Consider the following 10,903-nt stretch of genomic DNA (forward strand, 5'->3'; position numbering starts at 1 on the left):
ACATTGATGACAAACACGTGGATGACTGTGATAGAAATGGGATAGGAAAGAGAGGAGGAGAGGAGAGGAGGGGAGGAGAGGAGGGGAGGGGAGAGAGGGGAAGGGAGGAGAGAAGAGAGCTGAGGGGAGGGGGGAGGGGAGGGGGAGGGGAGAAGAGGAGAGGACTGGAGAGGAGGGAAGAGAAAGGAGATTGGGGCTCTTGAAATTCTTGGTACTTATACAATAAAGGAAATGCAGTGGTAAGCTTGCTGAGACATAGCAGGGACCCTGAAGTGGCGGGGACTACAAGGGTCAGTGGACTCTATCGCTGTTCTTTTCTCTCTGCCACGTTCAGAAACAGTTATTGAGCCAAAAGCGCTTAAAACCCAATCAGCACTTTTAAGTAAGTTTCATTTGCCCTGATTTCTTGAAGAACCACCAAGAAAGGTAGGCTTTTAAGGAACTGAAGTGCTTCAGGGTGAACTGGGAACCCAAGAGCAGCAGGGTGGACACTAAAATAAGGAAAGTGCTTGTTCTCCTTAAGGGGAGTGGGGCTAAATGCAGACTCCAGCAGCCTCAGCCTCCTTTGTCGCTAGACAACTAGAGCTGGGTTCAGGTCACCCAAGCTTCTTCCATAGGGCACGGAGTGGGGCGATAGGTAGAGCACAACCCACCTCCATCCAGGCAGTCCTGGCCAGAGCCAGGTTAGAAGTCCCGCAGGCCCTCAGCTTTCTTCTCCAGCTCCTTCCCAGCCTCCTGGCCACCTCAAATGAATCGCACTTGTGCAGGACTCTTCCAGGAAAGCCAGACTCAAAGGGGAGTCCCCGGTTGCACACCGGCCGCTAGAAGGCCGCTAGAACAGCTCTATCTTTCCAAACCTCTAGCCGCCAGCCTCTGGATGCCAGCGGGTGACCTCGAAGCCGCGAAGCCGCTGGCTAGTCGCTCTGCCCTTTCCCTGGGGCTTGGGCACCGCGGGTGGATGGAGCTTTTCAGTGATCGTGCGTGGGCCGACCCTGGTGGCAGTGACTACCCTGCTTTGAGACTCACGGATAGTGACCACGCCCGCGCGGAAGGTCTGGGGACGAAGAACCCCCAAGAGATACTGAGGCTAGAGGGTGACTTGCGGCAAGGCGCTGACCAGGATGAGTCGCGCCTAGCCTCCGCATCCCCGCTTCCCCCTTGAGGGATCCAACTAGCTTGTTGGTCGCGAAGCCACGGTATCCCCGAGTGTTCAGAACTTACCGAGAGAGCGCTCCCGCGCCGACTGGATCTTCCTCAGGAGGCGCCCGCAGCATCTGCAACTCGGAAAGGCTCAGGAGCCGACACAGCCTGGGTACCAGCGGGGCTCAGAGCAAAGGCACGGCTGGGAGCGCGGGCGGTGCCCCCAGGTCACGCAGATCCCTGCTAGAGCTGCTCGCCACCCGGCAGCGTTTCTGGCAGGAAGGAGGGAGGGAAAGAGGGAGGAGAAGGGAAGGAGGGAGGGAGGGATGACTACCCCTCTCAAGCACTTATCAATCACCCCGCAGATCAAATGTCCCCGCTGTGCACTCCGGAGGGGGATGTACCAGCCCACAAAGGAGCCGCTGCTCCAGTTTTCCAAGGAGCTCTGCAGTTCTGCTCATGCCTGTTGGCCCCTCTTTACTGGAACTCTCCCCAGCTATTGCAGCTTCTACCATGGGCTGCCCCTCAGAGTAGGTCAAGTAAAACAAGGATGGCACTTGCTTGGTACCATTTTAGAGGGGACACGAAGACCACTAGGTGGAAGTTATGGACAACTGAAAGAGCAGTCAGCAGTCCTAGTTGGCACCTTCCAGGACCACTTCTGCCTCCCCTAACTAGTGATTGCCCAATCACTGGAGTTCGCAGGCTGATATTTAAGGACCTCCTCCCAGGATGGTAAACAAGGTATTTCCATATTATTCGGAGCTCAGGAAGACTTGTGCAAATGTGTGAACAAAAGCAAGCCTTAACAGTATTGCAGCCCCCGCCTAAACACTGCTTATTTTTATTCTTCACGAGGCCGTCTGGATATACAAGAGCTCTCTTTCTTGCCTTTTCTCTCCCTTACGTTTCCCCGTCTATTTTTTTCTTCCTTTTCTTCCTAGTTCACACTGATTCTATTAAAGGAGGACCCTTGGTAAAAAGTCAGTGTAGTTCAAGGAGGTTAAGGGGATTTTGCAAAGAGCGTTGCTGCTCTCCTAAAGACCTCTTTTCCTCGGAGCCTCTCCTCCAGTGTCCCCGAGTATTCAGGATAAAGTTGCAATTTCTTCATTCATTCAGGCAAGAATAGGGTGTTCATTTCATGTGGCCAAGACAGCCCCTACCTCATACTGGAGGAGACTGGTCTTAATTGAAGTCCTCACGCCTCCCTGTCTTTTCCATACCCTCACTTGGAGTCTGTCAAATCCCCAAACCTTCAGAATATCCACGAGTTTGGTGGGGAAGAGCAGAAAAGGAAGTGAAATAAAGAAAAGAATGCCAGAGAGAAGTACAAAATGAAAGCAAAAATTAGCTCTCAAGCTAATAAATCTGCATTAAGATGTATCTGCTTTCAAGGTTATTTCCCATACATTTAAACCAGGGTCTCACAGCACTGACTCCCACTTCCTTTAGTGTTGAGGATTTTTTAAGCATTTTCCTCCCTTCTCTCTTTGACTTTCTTTTTACATAACGATTTTCTTTTTATAATGAGTGTGTTGGGGTTTCTATAAAATAATACTGATAATCTTATATTCTGAACCTGTGTTTACCCTAGTAACAGGCCAAAGAATTGTCTAAATTTATCCCTTGGTTCTAAAGATGATTAATGTTCCTCTTACTTCATTCTTAAGAAAGCATTTTTAAAAAAATTTCCTATCACTTAGATAGGTAATTTCAGAATAACATGGTTTTCTCATATGATCATGGATAGGCTACTTACAGCTACAAAATCAGAAACATTCTGCTTTAAAATAATGTGCTTGTCTGTGTAAAAGATCTGATTTGCTGTTTGCTACAGATTATAGTGGCAGTAGGTGTACATCTTTTTACTGAGGACAGTTGATACTGTTACTTCTGTCTTTGCCTCATTTCTGTGTCATCTTTGCTTGTAGTTATTTAATGGGTGCTGTAAACAGCTACAGAACAGAGAACTAACACCATTAAGACGTAGAAATAATGAGACAATCCATTGAGGAAAAAGCCCAAGAAGGGTGGTGTGTTTCTAGCAAAAGGGAATACACCCAGCGCGCGCGCGCGCACACACACACACACACACACACACACACACAGTGCTTAGTCTGAAAATTCAGTGAAGCACATAATATCAATGACTTGAAAACTGATATATTATTTGGATCTAGGAGAACTAGGTAATAGATGCCATGCATCAATTTTAATTAGCTTTGTAAGCAAGTTTCACATATTTATCAGTCTTCAGAACACATTTAGCAGCCTGACTTTCTACATGGGACCACAGAGATAGTAAGATAAAATGAAAAGGAACACACTTTTCTTTTTTTCAGCACAAAATTTTTAAGTAAGTAGTTAGCTTTTCTAAAGGTTGCTGTGAATATGCACACACACACACACACACACACACACACACACACACACACGTGATGAGCAATGCAATATTTCCTGTGAGGGCTGTAGTATAGATAATCATGGTAGAAGAGACCTTGAGGTATGTGAAAAATAATTAAATGTGCCAATTTATTTGAAAACTACTTTATACTGACTTTTCTAAAAGTTTCTGTTTCAGAGGAAAGTTTCCAAATATAGTGGACTACAAAATATGCATACATATTCATGTGCTTTTATTAATAAATATCACATTCTTACTAATTCTTTGGCATAGCAGCACTGTAAAGAGATCTCTGTGTGTTTATTTTCTATTATGTGATTTGTTTTACTAAAGAGTTAGAGATACTTGATTGCAGTTGTAGTGGAAAAATAGAAGAATAAAATAAAATTTCACCTGAATTTTTATTTTCTTAAGATTAGTAGAAAATCAAATATTTTATCTAAGATCAAAAAAAGTACATTTCTAAGTTAAGCAAATGCTATCCAGTTACTGTGTAGTACAAGTCTTATCTGAGAATGTTATTTCTCCAACTTTTCCACATATACCCAGAACCAGGAAGCTTCAAACAAATAAGTAAGCACATACACACACACACACATACACACACACACACACACACACACACACTCACACAAGCAAACAAACAAAGTGGAAGATGAGTCACTCAATTTTAAGACTTTGTGCTGCTTTTTCAAAGAAAACTGTCCCTTTGAAGCAAACATTTAAAAGAGCAGCTCTTAAGGACAAATTCCTAAATGAGGGAATGTAGCATAAAGAGAACATGTTCTTAATATCAGTAATTCCAGTTTAAAGGTTATTGTAGACTTTGGTTTCTGAGGCTATTGATAGTGCAGCTATTTTAAATTCTGTTCAATTATTGTGATTAGTTTGGCAGACAATTTAACTTCTTTTGAATCGTGTGCCAGGACCCAGAGCAGTTTGTTTTCTAATTAATCACATTTCCAAGAGCTTTTACTTCAAAATCTGGGTTCAAATCCCACAGCAATTACTTCTTCAATTGGATCCACAAGAATCTCTATACCTCTTTCAGTTTCCCATGTATAAAACTGGCTATTGCTACCTGTCTCATGGTGTCAGTAAGGACAGGATATATGCAAAACTCAATAAAACCCAGTGGTGTACAGTAAGTCCTAGGCAGGAAACCTTCAAATGAGGAACTTTAAATTCACTTGTAAAATATATATATTGCAATGATTTTAACAAGAAAGCAAAATTTTAATTTTGCTCAATAGGCTCAGAATTAGAAAAGCTATGATTCCAGTTTCTGTTATATAATGTCTACCATTCAAACATTCCATCCTATTTTCCAGTTTTTTTTCCAAATAACTGAATATGTGTGTGATGGTTAATATTGTCGACTTGACTAGATCTTGAATCCTTAGGAAACAAATCCTTGGGTACGTCTGTGAAGGAGTTTCTAGATTAGGTTATTAGAGGTAGGAAGACCCCGTGTAATTATGGGTGGCACCACCCATGGGCTGGGTTCCTAGAGTGAATAAAAAGGAGAAACAGGCTGAGTGTAGATGCACTCCTGCTCCTTCTGCCATGACATCCCTGCTTTGATGGAATGTATCCCCTGGAGCCATAAGGCAAAATAAACAGTTCTTCCCTTCAGTTGCTTCTCTTGGGTATTTTGTCTCTCTCTCTCTCTCTCTCTCTCACACACACACACACACACAGACACACACACAAATAAATGAAAATAAAATGGGCAGAATAAGTAACACACTATGTATATGCTGGAATTGCTCAATATCGTTGATTGGCATTTCAGTCCAGAAGACTCTGTTGAAAGATCTATCCTGTGTGATGCAGGAGTCTTAGCAGTATCCCTAACTCTCTCTCTCTATCTCTCTCTCTCTGTGTGTGTGTGTGTGTGTGTTGTATAAGTTTATATGTATAAATGCCTCTTTTCTATAACATTTGGAAGACTAGAAGGAACACAATGTACACTATGGCTTAGTGATAGAGCAAGGGTAAGACTCTAGAGTGCCTGATGAGGTGCTTTGTTATATACTACACCCCTCAGGCTGCCACCTCTTGAGCTCCTGGAACAATTAGTGGGGGCAGGCAACACAAACTGATGATGGTCCTCAAGAAGAAATGTATTTCACATCATGACCCTCAGCACTGTCACAGACTGAAACAAGAGTTTTTAGAAACAATATTATCCTCATCATAGTTTCATGCCCAGAAATAGTCTACTGTGGTTGGCTTATAAAAAATTGTAGCCTGTGGCCTACTGAATTGATTTCAGGGGTGACTAATAGATTCTAGCTCATAGTTTGTAAATACTAACCCACTTGATTGTGTAGAAAAGGAAGGAAAATGGAACAGGAAAGAGAAAAAATGGACAATGAGGACTGAACAGAAGATGAACAGAAGGGAAAAACATATACGTGCTACACAGTTATAGAAGAATTTATGGTGCTTTAGGAACTAGTTATAGCAAGTGCAATGGCTTCTGTTCCTCAAGGGTTCTAGATCTTCCCCTTTGTTGGCTGAGTCCAGTGATTAATCAGTAAGAACAGTGTTGAAGCTTGCTGAGCTTGGAAGTAAATATGTATGGTAAAAGACACAGATTGTACAGGTAAGGCTTAAGGTAGCATTAAGGAGGAATTTCATTTATCCTGACACATTCTAGCCTGTTAATCTCACTGAAACTGGAAGTTCTATTTTGGTCTGGAGTTACAATCTAATGTTCAGGAGGAAACAAAATTTATTGGGTTTGACATTGCACTTTATTGGAATGGAATAATTCTGTTGAGTCTCTGTAGTAAGTTTCCTTGATTTTATTTATGTATTTATATTTACCTAGTATAAATATATGGGAAAGTATGTGCTGTGGTAGAGAGTTTAATGCTGACTTTGCTGGAACGTTCAAAACTGTCTGCATGCAAGATGCCCGGTTCTAAAGAGTTTCAGCCAGAAGAGCAGCTACTAAGGATTTGCATTAAGTATTTCTGATTTTTAAAAATGTCATCATTTGTGAAGAGGACTAGTCTATTAATGTTTAAAATGGCAGAGATGACATACTACAGATCTACCCTGAAGTTGTGATTTGCACAAAATTAAGCAGGGTTTAGAAATCGTGGTTGCAAAAGCGAGTTGAATGAGAGCAAGAATGTAAACAAAATCACTTCCACGTAATAGATGCATGCAGTATTCAAGGATCATTGCAAATCAATGAGGACAAAATGGATATTTTCCCTTGAATCTTGATGACTTATTATTCAGACATGATATTAGTTCCTTTTTCTTTCCTCCATTTTTCATCTCCCAGGAAGTTCATTACAATGCTACCTACCACACAGCTCCATTCACCTAATTACTGTTCCTGAGGTCACTCCTAAGTTAAAGGTAAAGGCCATATGACATATTTCCATAACTTTTACACCTGTCCATGAACTTAATGCCATTCCTAAGTATGTTAAAAAAGCTTCAAACATCTTAACTGTTGGTAATGTCAATGTCCCTGAGCTTCTCTCAGAAAATTAGCTAGAACTGTATCTGTTCTTAGGGAACCATATGGATTATCTAAAAATCGTCACTTTGGGGTGACCATATGAAAATAATACAGAGAGAGCTGTCACCAGACTTCCATCCATATCAGACATGCACACAACTCAATTTCAGCCAGTGATGTTGGTGTTTCTTTTCTAATACTTTGAAAGGAGAAAAAAAAACAGAAAAAAATAACTCAGTGTTTGCTACATATCATTGCTTCAGAATAATGAATTCAAGATGCTAGTCCTTTAGCTCTTTATATGTAGATGCAGTGATTATAGATCAAGAAATGGCAGTAGTTGAGCTGCCATAATTTGTTCATATTGAATCATTTTAATTTAATGTATTTTCAGTAGAAATCCTAATATTTAAGGAAACGTACATGACTGCCAAAGAAGGACAGGTGTCAAATCAGTGAGCTGATGTTCTCAAGATTATTAAAAACGCAATCAGTCAACTCAAAGTAATTCCTTTGTTTTGGATATAAATAAGCATTACATAGCAGCTTTGGATGAAAAAAGGATCTTTTCTGTTAAGTTCCAGTTGCTTGGAAGTCAAGTAGTATTACTTTACTCAAGGGTCTGAACAGGTCTGTTTTGATTTACAATGACAACAGTGTTTTGGGCTGCAACAAACCTATAGGTTCATGAAGTTGCTTTCTCATATGTATAGTTATTACCTTTTGTGCTGTGTAGCTTCAGTTGTCAGCTTGACACACACAAGAAGACAGAAACTCAACTAAAGAATGGCCTCAACCAGAATAGCATTTTCTTAATGTTGGTTGAGGTGGGGGGCCCAGATCACTTTCAGTGATGTCATCCCTGGGCAGGTGGTACTGAACTAAAAAAAGTATCTGAGCACAAGCCAGAGGAGCAAGCCAGTAAGCAGAATTCCTCCATGGACTGTGCTTCAGTGTCTGCCTGCAGATTCCTCCTTGAACTCATGACCTGGCTTCCCTTCGTGAAGGACTGTCCTATATGCTGAAATAAACCGTCTTTCCAAGTTGCCTTTCGGTCAGCGCTTTTATCACAGCAACAGAAAAGTAACTAAGACACATTTCATTGAAATACCAAAGCAATAAGTCACCTTTTAGAAATTCCAATATGCAAAATGTCACCGATTATTTTTGGTATAGTTATAGATGAAAAGCCCTTTAGAACCTAAGAATTTATGTTGTCTGAGTGAATCTGTTTATCTACTTACCCTCTCTCCTTTCTTTTGGAAGTTCCTTCATCCAAAATTAGGCATTTTGTCAATGAAACCTATAAATATCACAAGCAGCAGCATTCTAAGAATATGATTACTTTTGGTGGACCAACACCACACACAAGTTTCTACAGGAAAGTTGTTATTGTGCTTGTTACTTGTACTGAATTTTCTAAAGCATATTAGAGTGAAAAATCTGGAAGGGTTTCTGGGCCCTACTCCAGTCATACTGAATTGAGTTTCCTGGGATGGAATCTGGGAATGAAATTTTTATAGGACTCTCAAAGGTGTGTGTTGTAAAATCAGCTCCAGTCTAACATCTTCATTTTAGAACGGAAACCAAGTCTCAAAGAGATAAAGTGATAATCACCAGGAGAGCCAAGAGTAAATTTCAGGTCTTACAGATCTCATGTAAATATCTACTTGGATCCTAACCTGTTTGTTGGACATTTTGGTACTTTAGTTTTAGAAGTGCATCTTTTATTGATGATCACCATTAGGTATTAACACAGCATGTAATGCATCTTGCTTATGAAATCTATCCCGATAGGTCTACAAAAAGTGCTTTGTTTATAAGCCACAGAAACTGGTAGCATTTTAATTTCAAAATTTTGATTAAAGGTTTATCATTATTTGTTTTTTGGATAAACTATATAACGTTGAATGTAATGCTTTTTAGTACTTATTAGTCGAGAAAAGTGGGAAAAGATCTCACTATTGAGTTTGGAAACATTTATCTTAGTGGCCTATATTTTCTACTAAATGGAATCTGAAGCAGCTTATTTTTTCTTGTGATCATTTATGGGATGGATCTACTGAATTATTTGAGGATAGTGTTAGAGAACAAGATCCAGAATAGTTTTTACTTCTTTTCAGTTTGCTTTCTTCTTCCTTAGAAATTTGTGAGTAAAGTTCAAACGTTTAGGAGCTAAGGACACTACCATGAAGCTCTCTTGTCCTGTAAGTGTCAACTTCAAGAAAATTTCTGCTAAAAACTTTTGAAGATAAAATAGAACACTTAATTAACATTTAGAAGAGGAAGATAGATATCCATTTCAAATAGACTGACCTGGATTTCAGCAGCAGACACTCCTTTGGACTCATTTGTACCTCATTGTAATTGCTAATAGGTACTGTGCGTACACACCCAACACAGAGCAGGACTTAAGCTCTCACTTAAAAAGGTAAATTAAGTTAAAATTAAACAAGGCATTTTTGTGAAAATGTATTTCATTTGCCATAATCTAATACTGAACAAAATATATGTGATTGATAAGCACCAATTTAACAATTTGAAAGGAATAATGACATTTCATACTCCTTCAGTATTACTGTAATTGTGTTTAAAGGGAATCACGTGAGTTTACTTATATTCAGTGTAGCCAGCAGCAAGGGTGTGGGCCAACACACTTGGGTTTGAGTCTGACTCAGACATCTAACAGAAAGAGAAAGCCAGTGTGAGTTTTTAAATTCTCTGAACCAAGATTGCATCTTTTGTAAAGAATGTATAATTATACTGACCAAGTGAGGGTTGTCTTGAGAAACACAGAAAACTAAGGTTAAAAAAGTTTCATGCTGCTCTTGGCATTTAGTACATGAAGAAGGAACCATATTTTCCTTCCAGTGTCTTTAGCTTGATTCATAGAGTAACTCGTATCATCCTTCAGGGAATATGAGAAAGAGAAAATCAATCTCCCTCCTTTCCTTCTCTCTCTCTCTCTCTCTCTTTCTCTCTCTCTCTCTCTCTATCTCTCTGACCCTATTTCTCCTCTCTTTTTTGTCTTTCTCTCTCTCTCTCTCTCTCTCTCTCTCTCTTTTTCTCCCCATCCGCTTCTGCTCTCTCCCATACCCTTCAAGACAGATACGATAGTTCTGAGGACAGAGAAGAATATGAAGAAGCTTTCTTCAGTACCTTTTGTGTTTTATCTGTCAGGCCACACACCGTCAGAACTACCTACCATTTAGTAGATGAAATCAGCTCAGGAATTTTCACTGATAGATCCACTTCTGGCCGTACACCTAGCTATGTTATTGAAGCCATAATTAACAGTAAGAAACTGGCATTTCGATTGTCAGCTATCTAATACCTGTATTTATTGCACATTTAGTTGTGAAACCAAGACGAACTTAAAAATTGAGAGCTTCACCACTAAATTCCCAACAGTAAGCAAACAAGAAATTATAGCTCTTGTAATCACAGGCAATTTTTACTAAACCCTCTGACTTTCTGTAATAATTTTATCTGTTCAGTATCCAAGATGACCATAACCTAGTGAAAGTGAACTCCTTAGGGGAAACTCACTATGTATTTTAATCCTTTATTAATTGGAATATTAATGCAGAACATTTATTTAAATTTATGTTCCTATGTGTGTGTAAAAATTGACTGTTCATGGCTTCTGTCTATAGTTGAATTTTAAATCAAAAGACAATGCTATGTTTAGTGCCTCCTCAACGTCACAATGCTATGTCATTCATTGTATACATTCTTTTTAAACTTAGTAGAATGTTTAACATTTCGAAAGTAATTGGATTTGGAGATATAATGGAGAAGTAATCTATACCAAACCTACATTAATGATCCTCTTTTAGCTTTTTCTGATTTGCGAAATGTGTGCATGTTTG

The 10,903-nt window shown here is 39.9% G+C and overlaps 1 protein-coding gene across 6 annotated transcripts in view; it reads right to left on the reverse strand.

Annotated features, from left to right (window-relative positions):
• The window catches only part of Slitrk2 (SLIT and NTRK like family member 2), a 12,752-nt gene extending 11,360 nt beyond the window's left edge, over positions 1 to 1,392 (reverse strand). For 4 of the 6 annotated variants that reach the window (XM_029564264.1, XM_008834602.2, XM_029564265.1 and 1 more), the window contains exon 1: positions 1,222 to 1,392. The gene's annotated coding sequence lies outside the window, so the exon portion shown is untranslated. Of the gene's footprint in view, positions 1 to 653; positions 1,055 to 1,221 lie in introns of all 6 variants that reach the window. The other 2 variants (XM_029564266.1, XM_029564262.1) reach the window with 1 other exon arrangement.
• Between the last annotated feature and the right edge of the window lie 9,511 nt (positions 1,393 to 10,903).

This window comes from Nannospalax galili, unplaced genomic scaffold (assembly GCF_000622305.1).
Source record: "Nannospalax galili isolate Female #2095 unplaced genomic scaffold, S.galili_v1.0 scaffold537, whole genome shotgun sequence".
Lineage (NCBI taxonomy): Eukaryota > Metazoa > Chordata > Mammalia > Rodentia > Spalacidae > Nannospalax > Nannospalax galili.